Source organism: Lynx rufus, unplaced genomic scaffold, assembly GCF_022079265.1.
Source record: "Lynx rufus isolate CCGP_SWC_20201006 ecotype Redwood Valley unplaced genomic scaffold, mLynRuf1.p SCAF_15, whole genome shotgun sequence".
NCBI classification, from domain to species: Eukaryota; Metazoa; Chordata; class Mammalia; order Carnivora; family Felidae; genus Lynx; species Lynx rufus.
Window position 1 is genome coordinate 40,420,959 of NW_025814829.1, and position 18,674 is coordinate 40,439,632.

The 18,674-nt window shown below is 38.9% G+C and overlaps 1 protein-coding gene across 2 annotated transcripts in view; it reads left to right on the plus strand.

Annotated features, from left to right (window-relative positions):
• Window positions 1-18,674, plus strand: part of RNF2 (ring finger protein 2) — a 95,896-nt gene that overhangs the window by 40,467 nt on the left and 36,755 nt on the right. The window contains exon 1 of one of the 2 annotated variants that reach the window (XM_047076902.1): window positions 7,692-7,794. The exons of the other annotated variant lie outside the window; for it this stretch is intronic. The gene's annotated coding sequence lies outside the window, so the exon portion shown is untranslated. Of the gene's footprint in view, window positions 1-7,691; window positions 7,795-18,674 lie in introns of those variants that run through there. 2 annotated transcript variants of the gene reach the window in all.

Below are 18,674 nucleotides of genomic sequence, written 5' to 3' on the forward strand. Positions count from 1 at the left end.
ATTAGTATTATGATTGTGGGAATATGGGAGGTAGAAAATATACCTGTTCAAATTTTCCTTTTCTAAATATTGTTGCAATGATTAAACACTATTTGTAAAATATACAAAAGCAAGTATTTTTAGTGACCTCTTTTTAAAAATTGTAGTTATTTTCATTACTTAAAGGCATGCCAGATGTATCTTAAGAACAAGGCATGTGTATATACATACATATATATATATATATACATATATGTATATATGTTTAATGCTTATACATTACATTTTGTCAAGTACTGAGGCCCGTTTACAGATGAATAATGACTGGTGTTGAAACATGAATAATGACATTGTGCCCTCATGCTACTTTCACTCTGGTGGGTGGGTAAGGGGGACATATTTGCATACAACTAATTTAGGCAAGTGAATGGAGGAGAAAGATGCTAAATGTGGTTTGAGAACTAATCAAATTTCAAGTTCCATTTGGAATATTAGGACTAACGTATATTAAACTTTTACTCTTGGTATGAAACATTACTGTGTTTTGACAGGACTCTTCAAAATCAACATCCAAGGGGCACCTGGGTGGCTCAGCCTGTTGAACGTCTGACTCTTGATTTTGGCTCAGGTACGATCCCAGGGTTGTGGGATCCAGCCCTGTGTCAGACTCTGTGCTGAGCAGGGAGCTTGCTTGAGATTCTCCCCCCTCCCAACCCCCCACCTCTCTCCCCTGCTCATGCGCTCTCTCTCTCTCTAAAATAAATTTAAAACAATTGTTTTTAAATCCCACAAAATCAACATCCAAATACGGTTCTACTTGAAAGTCCACCACAACAAACTTTCCTGTTGGTCATTATTTTGTAGGGGGGAGATAGCTGCAACAATATCGCATGACATTCCTAACATGGGTTCTCCTGACCCAAGATCGTTCCTGGAGTATTCAATACCAGAGGTAGCAACCTCATTGCTTCTCTATTCTTTTCTACTAAAGAGCTCTGAATTTTCCACATTTGTTGATAGAGGTGGGTCTTTTTCTGTACCATGAATGCCACAGTGTTTACAGGTTACATTTGACATCTTCTTGTAATGCAGTTTTCATTCACTATGTGTCAAGCCCCAAGCTAAAGGCTGGGATAAGAATATGGTCAAGCCTAATTAAATAGCAAGTCAGGAAATGAATAGATTGGCAAATAGCTGAGAACTGGATCATGTGGAAGAAGGGACAGCTGTGTTGAGGTCAGGCCCACAGTCATCCTTTATATTTTAGGAAAGGGTTAAACCAGGACACTCTTGAATAATCAAATTCAAGAGTGAAGACTAGAGGCTCCAAGGATATGTAAATGTCAAGAAACCAAGGAATTGCCAATACACTAAGAACATCAATACTGTCTTAAAACAAGAACTAATTAGAACAGAGGAGTAAATGTTGGAGAGGGACACACTAGGGCAAGTTTGGTCACCCATATATCCTTAACAGGATACTATGACAAGAAGGTTCTTTTGCAGGGATGCCTGGGTGGCTCAGTAGGTTGAGCATCCGACTCTTGATTTCTGCTCAGGTCATGATCTCATGGTTCATGGGATTGAGCCCTGTGTTGGGCTCTGCGCTATAAACAGAGCCTGCTTGTGACTCGCTCTCCCTTTCTGTCTGCCTCTCCTGCACTCGTGCTTTTTCTCTCTCTCAAAAATACATCAGTTCCAAGGCATAATCTCTTCCCTTGCAGTAAACATTTTGAAAGGAAAAAACATACAAAGTTTATTTGAATGGATAAACATTTTTCATACTAGGAAACTTAAGCCAAAAATAAATAAGCTTAAAAAAAAAAAAAAAGGTTTTTTTGCAGCCACCTCTATGCCATCTTACTTCATATGTGACAGACTTCATAATTCTTAGGGGAGAACAGTCAATTCTGATCTTATAAGCATGGTCTGTGAAATGTGTTTATTTAAAAAATGATAAAACTTTTCTATAGACAGATTAAAATCCTTAGAAAATATCTCTTCCTGGATGTAACACATAAAACCTCATTATTCTGGGTTGACCAGAATCGTTTTCAGATTTACCTGAATTAAAACCTACTTTAGTATCTAATTCAATGCACATTTAAATATGGCTTGCTTCTGTAGAGTATAAAATGCTAATGACTCAGCAGATGGATACTGCAGGGGTTTCCAGATCTTGATGTAGTCTAAAATAAAATAAAATTTTCTTTGTATGGGTGGGACTTGGCAGTTCTTTTAAATTCTTTACTAAAAACATTTCCAAGAAATGTGTTAGCTAAAGATGTCTTTACCGTCCACTCTCTCACCCTACAAAAAACAATTCTAGAACCACGCTTGTTTTAAGTGGAAAAAATTAAAATGTCCAGAAAGGCGGTTGGAGTAAGCTGTAATTTGACTTAAATATTTTGCACTCTTCTACTGTACATCCCCACAAAGATTTTCCAGACTTCTCTTCCAGATAAATCTCCATTTTAGTTCTGAGTTTCAATCTTAATTATCTATTCCTTGCTAGTTTCCAGGATGATTCTTGGTGTTCCTATATCAGTGCCAAGGCATAAATCTCTTCCCTTGCAGTAAACATTTTGAAAGGAAAAAAACTTATATGGTTTATTTGAATGGAATAAATATTTTTTCATACTAGAAAACTTGAACCAGTAATTATTAAATCATATTTCAATTTATATTTGAAGTTGGATATCACAATAAAATCTCCCATTTATATGCTCTATTATTCACTACAAAGAAACAGTTGGCTATTTGTGCTGCATCAGAATGAAAACTTTATTCATTCTTTTGACTTTTCAAACACATGCTAGTTCATTATTTTAATAAAATGCACTAACAGATGTTAGGCAGAATGTGGCCACATCTGGGACACATAAAATACATTCCAACTCTCCATAGGAGGGAAATAGTAATATTGTTTAGTTCTTCCCAAAAGTCTCACTAGCCCATCTCATTTAATCTGTTTAACTCCTTCAAGTTGAACAGTTAAGGGTAGCACCAATTATCTTGGTTGTCTTGAGAATATAAAAAGGAACATTGAACTAAAACGCCAAGTGAAGCATCACAAAAAGAAATACGCTATGTTGAAATACAAATAAAACTTCACTAAGGCCTGTGGCTAGAGCTATATTTTTTCAGCTGAAGAGGCTGTAAATCTTGAGTTGCTTGCTTCCTGAAGCCACCTTGAATTATAGGTCTCTTTAGGCCTTTCTACAACATCTCTACTAAAGTTGACCCTTTCAAAGAAAGCACAACACATCCAAAAGATGGCAAATAAAGATTTTGGTAGAAGATATATTTTGACAATGGTATTATATACATATACATATATATATATAGTGATTAAATCCCAAGCTATTTCTATCTTCTAACCTAACTTTTAATTTTGTTTCCTTAAAGCAAGTTTTCTAAGAAAACAAAAACAAGACCTGCTGGCTTTCTGTCAATGGATCAGGTTTATATACTGTTACATTTAGCATCATCTCTAATTTCTTAAAAAGACCACACTTAGGATTGGAATAGTAGTGTTGAAAGAAAGCTCTGGAGATTTTTTTTTATATGCTGCTTACCCATTAGAAAGAAGAAAAATGCTGGAGCTGTCTATGCAGCATTGAGTGGGAAGGCACATGTGGCATAAAGGAAAATATCCTTGGACTTGAATTCAGATGACCTGGCTTTGAGCCTCTGCTCTTCCACTTATGAGCTCAATGTTTGGGAAAGCTAGTTAACTACAGAAGTCACATTTTCCTTGTCTGTAAAGTAGGAATAATACCTTGGAGGACTGATCTGAAGATTCAGTGAAATAATTAATATAAATGTGTTATATAAACTGTGACACAAACATAGCTTATTATTAACAGGCTATTGGTGTCCTGAAATCTTTCATTTCAGAAGAGCAGATAACAATTTGATATTTGGAGAACAGCTAGAAAAGATACCCATGTGGTGTATATAGAATAGGCAAGCATAAATTTCCATTTAAAACACACTGCCTAAATAGAGAAAGACTCTGGAAGGACTAACTGCAATCTTAATAGAAATTTATGCTCTTAAGTGATAAAAGTGAGGCAAACCAAGCTCATTTGGTACTGTGCTATTTCATATACACACTGGGATCAAAGATTCCCAGTCTTTCATTCTCTTAACACCTATTTATTGAGCATCTGATATATGTGCTAAGCATTGCACTAATCTCTACATAGACACTGATAGACAAGATTTCTGCTATCAAGGAACTTATGACCTAGTCACATTAATATCCTTATTCCAGAAACTTGGAAAAGTTTTGGCACACAGTACATGCTCCATAAAAGTTGGCTGGGCTGAACTAATCTAATTTTGTAGAATTACCATAGCAGAAAGCTAGTAGAGCCATGAATTTTGTGATCAGACATGATTTTTTGTGATCTATTCACCATGTGGTTTACAGGGTCTTAAGTTTAGAGGGAAAATAATCTTTCATTTTAAGTAAACTCTACTCCCAACATGGGGCTCAAACTGACAGCCCCAATATCAAGAGTTGCATGTGTACTGACTGAGCTAACCAGATGCCCCAAAAAGAATCTTTTTAACTAGAGTGCATTCAGTCATCTACCTATAGTATGATATTTGTATTATGTAGTGTTACTTTAATGTTTTCTATTCAAAATATGATTATCATTTCCAACTAGTTCATTTAACATGGGAGCAGAGTATTAGTAGAAAAATTTTTTAAGGGTAATATCCCTTATGTCAGGTCAAAAAATTAGCAAAAGGAATGCAGGTTGGATATGTCAAATCACTATAGATAGGCTGACACTGATTTAATAAACAATTAAAACAAAGGGGAAGTAAATGGAAAGTCCATTTATTTACATGATAGCCAATTCTTAACAAGTACAGAGAGTTTACTTTTGAAAGCACAACTTCCAGTGTTATGGAATAAAAGTTCTTGGAGTTTTTCATAATATACAGGAGCTCACTGGTGGGGTCAGGGTGGGTGACATTAGTATTATTCACCAAAATCCCTACTTCTCCTCACTTGGTTCAATGACTCAGTCTCTTTGCAGATGGGGGAGGCTATGTAACTAGTTTTGGCCAGTGAAATGAGATCAGTAATTTGCTTTTTTCCCAATCTAAGGCTGTGATTCTTTAGTTACCTCCTCTGCCACAGAGACTCATTTGCTGTGATCTTGGTGATATAGCTACAAGATGGTGGACCCTCTGCAATCTGGGTCCTGGAGTGACTCAAACAGAGTGAGTCTGAGCTATATGAAGCATGAAGCATGAAGAAAGCAATAAAATTTTTGTTGTGTTAAGGCATGGAGATTTTGCAATTTTGTTACTATTCCATAACATACTCTTTCCTGATTAATGTAGTCAGGAAAGGACCATAGTACTCTCAATGCCAAGTTTTTGAGTAAGAGATAAAAGAGATAATATGAGTTCCATTAATTTGTCAGTAGTGTCTTTCATATTAAGGATGCTAGCCTGAGGTCTAGCTTTTTAATCACATTTAATCCAGATATCCCATAAGTTTCCCATTTTCCCACTAATTCTCCTGTGAATCTTTTTTAAGTACTATATTTAACTTTCATCCATAAAGTTCCTGTGCTTTCTACAAATGATCACTTTTTGCAACATCAATTGAATTTCTTAATCTAACCACACATCATTATCTTCACAGGCATAACTGGAGCAAAAGGTTCTGAATTATGAACATCCTTAATTGAACTACACATTCAGTTGTCATGAATAAAGAAGGGGGATGGTTCTGCAACTGCACTATCTCTAGAAAGCAGACCCTTAAAGGAAAGGAAAATCAGAAGCAGTCCCTGATTATAGTTCTTTCTTAAGACACGGTTATGTCCCGATGATCCAGCAGAAGTTGAAAATATCTTAAGTTAAAAATCCATGTAATACACCTAACCTACTGAACATCATAGCTTAGCTTAGCCTACCTTAGACATGCTCAGAACACTTACATTAGCTACAGTTGGGCAAAGTCATCTAACACAAAGCATATGTTATAATAAAGTGTTGAATATCTCATGTAATTGAATATTGTACTGAAAGTGAAAAATAGAATGGTTGTGTATGGGTACAAAGCGATTGTTAAAGTATCAGCTGTTTACCCCCTGATCAAGTGGCTGACTGGAAGTCGTGGCTCACTGTTGCTGCCCAGCATCACAAAAGTATCCTACCACATATAGCTAGCCCAGGAAAAGATCAAAATTCAAAATCTGAATTATGGTTTCTGCTGAATAGTAACACTTGCAATCATTTTTAAGTTGAAAAGTCATATATGGAACTGTAAGTTGGAGGACCGTCTGTATTTTGATTTTTTGACCTTGAGGGGCTTTGTAGAGTTTGAGAATTGTCATTTTTTTCCCCTTTTAAGTGGGCTCCACACTCAACATGGGGCTTGAACTCACAACTCCAAGATCAAGAGTTGCATGCTCTACTAACTGAACCAGCCAGGCTCCAAAGAATGGTCATTTCCTATTTAAAGCTACAGATAATAGGTGAAAGTTTTCAAGTCACTGAAAAAGAGTAATGAGTTGCTCTTGTTTTGCTCGTTTACGTTAATGGATTTGCTAGGATACATAATGTGTTGTCTTTACTATTTTAGCACCTGTCCTTTTTCTACCCGTTCCAAACTGCCACAGTCCTACTCAAATCCTAGTTCCTTAGGAAATTAAGTCCAGAGAAGTTATGCAATTGACTTATGTCGTGTAGTTAGAGACACATTGGAGGCTATAAACTTAGTTTCCCCAATTCCCAGTGTGGTCCGTTTCTTTATGCCACAAATGCCTTCATATTTACTATCTGTCTGATATTGCTGGTTATCTTCAAGAGAACATGACATCTCACCAATGATACACCTTGAGGTCAGGGAACTCTCACTTGTTACTTCTTCAGCTTATAGATTATTCGCATTTTATATAATTTTTTGGTAGGCTAATTGGTTGTGTTTCAGGAAATAATTACATCTATTTAGTCCATTCTTATATGTTCAAGTTCAGAAGAGAATACTGGAAGGGGCCAAGGAGGTAGGAATAAAATAGCAGCAAGGTCTAATAGAGCTGATGAAAACAATCAGAATGCTTACAGACGTCCAACAATATAATTCTAGAATAGAAGGTCATTTTCCCTGGAATAATGAGATTTTGTAGGTTCACTCGGCCAGGATGGTTTGTGTTTGTTAAACGGGGAGACAGGATGCCAAAGTTCAGGTGAAGTTCTAGAGTTGAATGCCTAATGAGGATTTCTACCGGGTGGAGGGATGGGTGTAAAAACAGGAGGCAGTCACACAGGGCAGAACTCTGAGCTCCAACCCCCGCAGCCCGCCAAGGAGGTGTAATGGGTGGGCCGAGGCAGGGGCACTAGAGCTCAAGGAGGCAGAACGACGAGGACTAAGCGGCGCCGTCGACATCCGGGCGTTGCCCGGGGGCTGCGTCGACCCCACGGAGGGCGCCGGGGGGGCGGGGCCGGCCGGCTCTGGGAGGGGCGGCTCGCGTCCTCCAGGCCAGCACGCGGCGGCGCCCCCTCCCCTCGCACCGCGGGCCTCCCCGCGCCGTGCACGCCCCCGTCCCGCGCCTCCGCCCCCTTGCTCGCTCGCTCCTTCCCGCCCTCCCCGCAGCGCCGGCCGCGCCGGCTTCCCCTCAGTCTCTCATGAATATTGAGCGGCCCCTGTTGTATTTCCCGAGCTCCATTGCGGAAGCCGAGGCTCGCCATATTGTGCGGCGGCGCCGGCGGCCGCGGCGGCTTGTACCTGAGTCTCGGTCTGGCCGCGGCCAGCGGCGTCCCGGGCTGGAGCAGGAGCCGGTGAGTGGGGCGGGCGGGGAGGCGAAGGGCGCGGGAACGGCGGGCCGAGACGCGCGTCGGCTTGGTCGGGCAGCGGGCGGCTGACGGCGGCCCGGGGGCCGGGGGTGTGTTGCCCGCGGGGGTGTGAGGGGAGATGGCGTCGTTGCCGCCCCCGGCCGCTCTCGGGGCGGGGATGGCGGGGGAGGCAGCTCCTCATTGTTCCCGTTTCTTCGAGGGTCTCGGCGGAGGTGGTGGGTCCGGTTTGCGGAGGACCCGGTGGGCGAAGCTCGGGGATTGGATTCCTTCCTTCGCTGGGAGCCCCTCACTCACCGCTCCTCAGAGCGGAGGCCGGGGCAGCGGTGCGGCCCCTTCGTCTCCCGGGGCGGGGGCCCCATCCTCTCTGGGGGCCTCTCTTCGGAGGCCAGCGGCGTGGAATGTGGGGGTTTTCCTCCGGGCTTCCCCCTCGCTGCCGGGGGTATGTGTCTGCACCGTGGGGGTGGGGTAGGGGCGCTTTGTGCAAAATACCCCCTTTCCCCCGCGGTGCTGGAGTCGGGGTTCGGGTATGGAGGCGCTACTCGGCGTCGGGGTATCTTGTGGGCTTGCGGAGAGACCCCCTCACGGTTAAAACATTCCTGGAGTGCCGCCTGCCTGCCCGGGAGTATCTGTTGCTGCTTTCTAAAACCGCGAGGTTGCCCCGGAGGAGAGTCGTGGGGGGAGGGGGTGTCTTGGTTTGTTTCTGATGGAAGCTTCGCGTTTCGAACCCTGTCGTTGACGCTGAGATGTTTGGTACCGGGTGTCGCCAGGGAGCGGTAGTGCCGGTTGTCAGGATCTTTACCCTCCTATAGAAGTAGCCGCCTTGTTTCCTTCCAGAGATACTGTTAGTAAAAATTCGTCTTTCAAACTTAGAGATTCATTCCGATTATTTGCCTGTTAAGACCATAATGGCTTTATAGTCTTATCTCCTTCAAACCTTTTTGGGTATGTACTGCATGGCTGTCAGAAGTTTGAGAGAACGTGTGCCTTTAAGGGGTAAAATGGTTTGAAATTGATAGGTTTCCTTGAGGTGTGTGAAGAAATTTGTTTGCTATGAAAAGGATAGGTTTGCATTCAGTGTTTTGGTAATACGCTTTACTTTTAAAAACTAAAAATAAGTGAGACACGGCTTTAGTGTTTTAGACTGAGAATTATGTTTAAAACTAACATGAGTGATTTGCATTACATAATCTACTTTTGGTGAGTTCCAAGACGGTAAGCTGGAATACTTAGTGTAATTGGTAGATAATCTCCTTTCCCCACTTGCATTAGGGTATAATTGTTGAATTTTTTAATAACTTAGATTGATGTCAGATCCAGCTTCTTACAGTGAATATTTGACCCTTGATTTACAAAGAATTTAAGTGGAAGCAATAAGACTTTTGGTTATTCCTTTTTCACCCTGAAACTTGTTTGTCACAGGCAACAGGTATCTTTTAAATCTTGATTGTACATTTAACGTGCTTTTTTGTAAAATAGTGGGTAGTTACATAAGACTCCATTTTCCAGAGATAGCACAGCAAATATGGCCCCTCACTTTTTCTGAGCTTTTGAGTGGTTTCCTTCAGGTACGCTTGTGGAATCCACATTTGAGGTTAATTATAGTAGGTGTGAGAGTGAAATGGAGAATTTTATGAAGGAAAACTGCCTCAGTAGGCTAGTCTGAGTATTTAAAAATATGCTGGTGGTCCTCAAATGTGCTACACAGAAAAATTTCAAATTAGAGCCATTAACATTATGTGAACAATGCAGACATTGAAAATACTGAGACATTCTGAGAATTTTGAGTTTCTCTCTGCCTGTATTGAATACCCAGACAGCTAGCTCCCAGGTTTTTGTGGACATAGGTACTGTGTACAGCAGGTCAGCAAACATCTTAGGAATTTCATTTTTCCATTACTGACCTTCAGTGTGTAGTGTCAGGTCTGTCTCTTTAATCTGATTTATTCATGATTTGTGTTTATATTATGCGGTCTTTGGAGTAAAGGTGATGTGTGTCTGATGAATAATATATGTTTTAGTGACAGTTTCTATACATTATCAAAGAAGCATAATTCCTTCCAGCAAGAGAAGTGAGTTAATATTAAAATGCACTTTATTAAAGTTATGGACACATTTTTAGTATGACTTAAAGTACCTCATAATTTTGTAGCAACTCATTTATTAAATCTGGAGAAACTAAATACATCAGAGTTTGCCATTTTTAAAAAAGGAAAAATACTGTGAAATTATGCACATTCTGCCCACATACAGATCTACACTTGATTAATTAGTGTTGTTTATTACATATGATGTGAAGACATTGTCCTTAGACACCAGTTATTTAATTTCCTCATTTTTTTCCGTTTTCTCTGAAATCTTAGTTATCGTAGTAACTTGTTGAATATTTATTTGCATCTGAGTAGATCCCCCTATAATTTGGGGGCACAAAGAGGTACAATAATATTTGCCCTTTCCATTCCCTCTCTGTAGGTCAAAGTATTCTTTTATCCCCACCCTGTAGTCTTCCACCTAATGTGTCAAATGGGTCCTTTGGTGTTTCTTGTTGTAAGGAATACATTTTGGTTGATTTTACATGGACATACTGACTGTGGTAATCGGACTCTTGGCACTTAAGTAGAAGCTGGTGTTAGTATGTTTGTAGCAGGAGGTGGGTAATGAATATACCTGACTTTATAGATGTAGATGGTAAGGGGGGGGAGGTGGTCTGCTATCCAGTTTTATGCTCTGTGGAACTGGCCATGGACTTTTAAGTTTAAAATTCTTTTCACTTCTGTTTTGTTTTATAGATGTTAGGGACCTGAAGTGGACTAGTATAGTTTGTCTGGGCCTAAGCATACTCATGTTGAAAGCTCAGCAGCGATGTATGCGTGGCTAAAATCCGAGAAAGAGTGCTGTTGCTTGAATTTGCTTTCTCCCATTTCATTTAGAGATGGAGTAACAACATGTTTGCTGCTTCTACATATCTGCCATTTTGTCATAATTGAAAAAAATAAGTACAGTAATAAAACATTTTTGAAATTAACCTCAGGTTAAATTGTCTAATGACATTTTATTAAGTGAAGTAACAGACCATATGAAAACTTATCAAAGCATTTTGGTCATTTATTTTCAACAGATGTGTTGATTATGGACCCTCCTTCAAGGGAGATTTCTTTTTGTTTCCACTGTAGAGTTGTATTTTATGAAGAGGTTAGATTCTAAAGTCTATGCGTAAAATGAAAGTCACATGTGGTTAAAAAAAAAAAAAAATGATGCTTGAAGATCCGTAGGGAAGGGAGAATGCTGTACCAATACATTCAGCTCAGCTTTAGTATTTAGAACAGATTGCTGTTTCTTTTGTTGAACACTGGATAAAGTTGCCTTTAGGAGCCATGTTGAACAACAGCAAAAACATGTATTTATTTTTAAAAATATTTTACTTGTTTTTTAAGTAAACTCTGCCCAATGTGGGGCTTGAACTCATGATCCTGAGATCAGGAGTTGCATGCTCCATTACTTGAGCCAGCCAGGTGCTCCCAAATGTATTTATTTACTGTAAGAATCACATTCAGCATGGTATTATGCTTTTACGAGGAGAGGCTTGTGGGAGCTGAGACCTTTGAAGAACAGCAGATCAGCTCTACCATCTCACATTTTCCCTAGGATATGTGCTCTAGTAAAAGGTGATTGTGCTTGGAATAGCCTGCACTGTTTAAATATTTCTCATTTTCTCTCTTTTTTCTTTCCATGTTAGACAGTTTAAAATTTTTTTTAATGTTTATTTTTGTGAGAGAGAGAGAGAGAGAGAGAGACAGATGGGGGGGGGGTTGCGGGGACACAGAATCCAAAGCAGGCTCCAGGCTCTGAGCTGTCAGCAAAGAGCCTGAGGCGGGGCTCGAACTCCTGAGCTAAGCTTTGAGATCATGACCTGAACTGAAGTCAGATGTTCAACTGACTGAGCCACCCAGGCACCCCTCCAAGTTGGATAGTTTAAATCACAAAAGATAACAATTTTTATGCTGCAACTCAACAATTTTTTAAAAAAAGATTTTAAGTAATCTCTATGCCTACCTAATGTGGGGCTGGAACTCACAACCTGAGATCAAGAATCGCATGCTCTACCGACTGAGCCAACTAGGCGCCCCACCCTCAACAAATTTAAAGGGTTTTGAGTTATCTATTATAGAATCTAGAACAGATTTTATCTCTCGGAATAACACCCAATTTTCTTTACTTTTCCCTTTCAGTGAAGCAGTAAGATCTCTCAAAGGAGAGCAGCTGGAATCACTATGTTTGACAATATATTAGTCCTGGGTAGAAAAAACAGACTTCAATAAGGATTTCAACAGAGGTGATGTAATATAGGAGGTTGGTTAGATGGTTGTAAGAGCAAAAGAGAACAGTACAATATAATTGATTTAAGAGCTCAGAAAGCAGATTCCATTGGTCTGGTTCTGAACCTTTGAGGAGGTCATCTTTGTTCAGCTGCTGATCAGGTTCTGGAAGTACCCAAAAGTACCCAAAGAAGCTGGAGTCTGGAATCAGTTGCTGCTGCCAGGAACTGAAAGGAAGTCCTCTTCCTGCTTTCCAGCCTCTTTTTACTACCTCCACTGTCAAAGCCTAACAGGGAGCTCCTTGGAAGAGCTGGCAGAAGAGTCCTGAGATACAGTTGTACAGTCCTAGCCTTGTCACCATAGAGCAGAGTCTAAAATGGTGGTTTTGGAGTTGAGAGACAATGAGTAAATGATCTGCACAGATTAGTGTAGGTTAAAATACAGTAGTTTAAATAGGGAATCTTGTCCTTGCCTGTTCAAGAAAAAATGTGTTGGTTATCTTCTGTGTGCCAGACCCTATGCTAGGGATAGGGAAAGAAAAACGAATTGAACAAGGTCTCGGTCATAGAGGAATTTACGGTCTAAGTGAGGATGACAAATAAACCATCTTACAGTGTGTTAAGTCCAATAACAGATGAGTGATGTGCTTTGGGAACCCAAAGGACGTTGCAACCTACTTGCCTCTTCTCTGCCTGGCTAAACTTAATGACTATTTTTATTTTGTATCTTGATCGAATCCAACTTCATTCTCTGCTGTGTTTAGCTCAACTCCTATGAAGGCTATTTCTCTGAGATGCCTCAATTTTGTTATGTAATCATAATTATTAGTTAAGCGTATCTCTGTGCCTTATTGATTTAGGTTGTAAAGACCATTACTTTCTCTGCACTTTTAGCCTAGCCTAGTACTGTGAATATATAAGATGTTTGAGAAATATTTATTTTTGCAGTGGATAATGGGAATTAAAATGTTCATTACTTTTGCAAGCATTGTTCCTTCTTCCAAGGTCATTAGAAAATAGTTTACGTTGGGGTGCCTGGGCGGCTCAGTTGAGTGTCTGGCTCTTGATTTCGGCTCAGGTCATGACCTCGTGGTTCTTTGGTTCAAGCCCTGCATTGGGCTTCACGCTGAGAGTGCGGAACCTGCTTGGGATTTCTTCTCTCCCTCTCTGTCTGCCTCTCCCTCCCTCTCTTTCAAAATAAATAAATAAATAAACCTTAAAAAAGAAAATAGTTTAAGTAGTGTTGTTTGATTTTACAGATGTGAGAATTGAAAGTTTAAAATAATCGGTTAACTCAAACTGTATGGTACCAGCAGCTGATCTAGAAATATGACTGGGTTTTTTGTTCCAGAGCCAGAAATTTTGGCAGGGATTCATTTAGCGGCTAAGTAAAATCCTCTTCTACCTCTTTTATTATTATATAGCCTAATGTTCTGAAGTCTCACAGTTACTTCTGGGGGAAAGAAAAGACAGAAGCCCCTCATTTTATTTCCTAAAAATAAAAATATCATACAGTGTCTCTTTACACTGTTCTTTTTAATTATCCATTCTTTGTCTCTGTTTTTCCTATTCCCTGTATTGCTGACCACTACCTCTATTAGCTATTGTAAAACTTGCATATCTGTAGTATTTTCATTTTGACTTCTTTTTAGAAGAGTGTTCTGTTTGTTTCCACCATCATACTTACACTATTAACTTAAACCAACTTAAAATCGACTGATTCTTCACTTTTAAAAAGATGTATGCCTCCATGCCAGTAATTGCATTAAACCCTCACTATTTACACTGTTTGCTATATAGAGTCCAATTCAGTCTGGGACTGCTGTCTTGGAATCCAGCCAGATGTTTTATAGAAGGCTTTACTGTATTACAGAAGGGGTAGTGTTGTGTATAGTGGAAAGAGCTTCAGAATTGAAGGCAGGAATCTTGGTTTCTAGGTCTGGTTTCACTGTAAGCAAGATTATTGGCCTTTCTGTTTTCTATTTAAAAACAAAACCAAAAAAATCCCACCCTTTTTGACCTCACAGGTTATTTGTAAAGACCCTAAGAGGTAGTGTAGATAGGAGGTTTTGTAAACAGCAAAGAACTTTGTAAATATACGGGGTGTATGAAGAAAGACTGAGATGGATTGATCTCTTACATGGGTCCTGGTTATAGTTCTGTGCCTACTTTAAAAGGAGTTTTCATGTTTAAAAGTTGTCAGGGTGGAAATGGAAATGGGGTTTGGGAAGAGTTGTGGACATCTTACAACCCTACTTTGCCCAAGTCTGGTTTACAATATAGTATTTCTATCACTTAAATAATTGTATCTTAAGGTTGACATTCCTCGTTAATTTCTTCGCACCAGGGTTAAGTATCTTGCTTATATCATTAGACAGTAGTACCCCAAATTTTACTTAAACATTAAGAACAAAACTACCACTCTGTAGATTGTTTAAATGACTAGGGCCTGGGGGAGTAGGGAAACCAGTGTTACTATTATTTTGACTGGAAATTAACCTATTGTGATTTTGTTTTACTTCTATGTTATTTTATGATATCAATTACAGAAAATACCTGCTTTTAACATTACACTTAACAAAATTAGAAATTATATCTGTTGTTACTTTTAATGAACTTACTTAAAAATGTTAATTGGCATATTTGTGAAGAAAACATGCCTCGTTGAATTAGTGGAAAGATGCTTTTTTCTAGTTTTTAATTTTTATGAGGTAGTGTCCTCCAGGAACTGTTGTCTCACGTGACTCTGAAGTAATGGAATAGGATAAAGGCTCTCTAATAATGATAGTTGAGCATTGTCTAAAATATTAAGACTCCATTTCTTTGTCCTTAATTTTATTATTATTGATTATGTTTGTATTTAAACATAGGTCTCATTGCCAGTTTTGGTTAACCAGTATTTACTTACTAGTGTAGCCTCCTGAAATATTTTTTTTCCCAGAAGTCTCCGTAACTTTTTGAAAGGTAATATTACAGCTATGTTTAATATAGATAACATGATTATTAATGCCAATTTAATATATTCTGAAACTTTTTGGACAGTATGTTGCATAAATGATTCAGAAGTGTATTTTTTAATTTTGGAAAATTTAAAAAAATCATGCTTTCAGTGCTCAATTTTAATTGCTTTTAAATTTTGATGTATTTCCTTTTGGAAGTAAATTTATTATTTTTTTGTTTGTTTCTTTAAAACATAGTTTTAGTTGTATTTTATATGTAGACCTGAGTTTATATGTGTTTTTTAAAGTTAACTTGATATCACAAACATTTTCTATGCCATACGAGTTTGGTAACATTTTTGAAAATGGCATAATACTTCAAGTGGATGTAAATAGTGGTTGGATCCTGAGGTTCCTTTTAGCTTTGTATTTACATTGTGGTAGGGAGGTCCAAAATTCACTGTGGCAGCCAGATGGAAGTGATTAACAAGCAATACCTATTGTCTCCGTAAGTTTACCTTTGCAGGAACAAATCTATAATTGTTTTCAGTGGCAGTAGCTTGTTACAGTATAGCTGATAAAACTGAGAAGGATTTTGAGATAGCCTCTGGTTTTTCTGTTTATGTTTTGGAATTCTTTTTTAGAGCACGTGTTCTTGGTCTTCAGTCCTGGGATCTCTTAAGGGACCACAACTTTTCTGAGATTTGGGGCGTGTGTTCTTTTGTGTGGGATCTCCCCCGCTTCCCGCCTCCCCAGCCACCAAGTAAGAGTTCTTAACTTTGATCAGATTCTCAGTGGGGGTGTGGAGTCAAAGTTAGGAACCGTACGTAGACTTAAAGGATTTTGTTAAAAAGTAGTAGAGGGAAAACTGTATGAAAAGTGCCTGCAAACAGTATCTTGTATTGAATTAATGTCAGTTTTGTTTTTTGTTAATTGTTTAATAATATAAAATCGCTTTCACTTAGTAGTGAATGATTTCACTACTTTAGCTACTTAAGTTTTTATTTTATTTTTTTAAGATTTTGTTTTTAAGTAATCTCCACACCCAACATGGGGCTTGATCTCACAATCTTGAGACCCAATAAATAGTTGTGTGCTCCCCTGACAGAACTGGCCAGGCACCCAAAGTTTTTCTTTATTATGATTATGGTTTTCTGTTTTTACCATTATTTGAAGAACTCCCATTAAGTTTGTCAGAGTTGAGTTGCTAACAAGTAGTTTTTAAAAACTATTTTGATATATACATATTTAAATATATAGATTTTTATTTCTAATAAGGAACTCTGTCTTAATGGACATTTTACATATGTGTGTGTGTGCGTGTGTATTACAGCTATATATCACCTAAAACATACTTGTTTTATAAAGAGGGTTAGATCTGGGGTGCCTGGGTGGCTCGGTCGGTTAAGTGTCTAACTTCTGCTCAGGTCATGATCTCGTGCGTGAGTTCCAGCCCTGTGTCGGGCTGTGTGCTGACACCTCAGAGTCTGAAGCCTTCTTTTGTATTCTGTGTCTCCCTCCCTCTGCCCCTTGCCTGTTTGGGCTCTCTCTCACGCACATGTGTGCTGTCTCTGTCTCTGTCTCTCTCAAGTAAATATTTAAAAAAATTTTTTTTAAATAAAGAGGGTTAGATCTATATATTGACTAACTTAAAATCATACTGATTTCCAGTGTCTATATGAGCTATGTCAAATTTTTGTTTGCTTCTTTCATGGACCTAAAGATTTTGCTAATCTTTGGATTTGTCAGAGCTATATATAAAAACTTCTATCTTCAGAGTTTCTGTTTTTTTTATTTTTTTTTTAGTGTTTATTTTATTTTTGAGAGAGAGGGAGACTGAGAGAGAGAGAAAGAATGTGAGTGGGGGAGGGACAGAGAGAGAGAGAGAGAGAGAGAGAGAGAGAATCAAAGCAGGCTCCAGGCTCTGTGCTGACAGCACATGTTCCACCGATTTGAGGCTCGAACCCACCAACTGAACCGTGAAATCAGGACCTGAGCCGAAGTCAGACGCTTAACCGACTGAGCCACCTAGGTGCCCCAGAGTTTCTGATTTCTTTTTCATTCTTCTAAGGCCCTGGGCTTTGATACCCCAGGAGCTGCTTTTTTCAATTTAAAACTTTTTTTGATGCTTTTTGATGCAAGTTGCAGAAACTAGGAGATAAGAAAGGCCAAAACAGAAGAAAGGTTAAAAATGTTTATCTTTTGGAATTGTTTCAAGAACCCCAAATGAAAATTGGGGTTTCCTGAATCCCAGTCTGGCTGCTACTATGGAAAATATATAGGGACATAATTGTTTTTCTTCTCTTTCTGCAAGAGAAAATTTATGCTGTGTAGCAAAGGGATACACATTCTTTACTCCTTTGTTCTTATCTGTTGTTGTCTTAAAACTGTTAAAATCTGTGCTTATTGTTTTGGGAGTTGAAAAATGGAAACCCCCTCCGCAAACTCTTAAATAACTGTTACCTTCTAGAACATAACTTTTACATAACTGCAATTGTAGCCTAGATGCAAATTAGTGCCTCTGTTATCACTTTACCTTGCAGGTATTACTAGTCATTACATATCACATTAATAATTGTTATTTTTAATGGTTGAAGAAATTTCCTGATGTTGATGTTGCAAATGCCTCCCTGCTGTTGGTGATGGTATTGAAGTATTAACAGTAGTGTTTGGTATGGTGGTTAAGGGTATGGCCTTCTTAGTCCAACAGACCTAGGTTTGAGTTTTGCCTTTGACATTTACTGTGAGACCTTTAAGTAAGTTGCTTGCTTATTTATTTATTCATTCATTCATTCATTCATTCATTCATATTTTGGCTCAATTTCCTTATTTCTTAGATGAGGAAAATAATAGTACCTACTCATAGGGTTGTTAGGAGTAAGCAACATTTCATGGAAAGTAGTAAGCACTTAGTAAATGTTATGTTATTAATAACATTATTTCCTAGGACTGGGTAAAAGAATACAAATGTTGGGGCGCCTGGATGGCTCAGTTGGTTAAGTGTCCAACTCTTGATTTCCTCTCAGGTCATGATTTTGTGGTTGTGAGATTGAGCCCTGTGTTGGGCTCTGCGCTGACTGTGGAGCCTGCTTGGGATTCTTTCTCCCTCTCTATTTGCCCCTCCCCGGCTCACGCTTGTTCTCTCTCAAAACAAAAACAAAAAAACACGATTTTGTGTCTCTGGAAATGAATTGCCCTCACTGCTTTCTGAAAGGGTTATTCACTCCAGTTGCTGTTGAAAGAGAATGTGGTGGCATTGGTCTTCAGCTTTGTCTTACCTTTCTTAATCTAATCATTTTCTTTTGTCATTGTCTTACCACAAATTTAATTTTTCATCAGATATGCTCTGGCTGCAAACGTAGACTCTATTGCTATATTTTCGTAACACAAGAGTGTTGCTATGATTTCCTACACTGTTACTTGCTAAAGCTAATGTATGTGTTTTTTGGCACTTTTGCTTCTGGCAGGAATCTGCACTTAATGGACATTTCTCATCCCAGGAAAGGATAATGACCTTGGTTTACCACTTTTCAATAGTTAACTTCTATTCTGGCATATGGGGCTTTGGACTAAAAAACTCCGTAGTTACTAGACTTTTTAGCTTTGTCATTAAT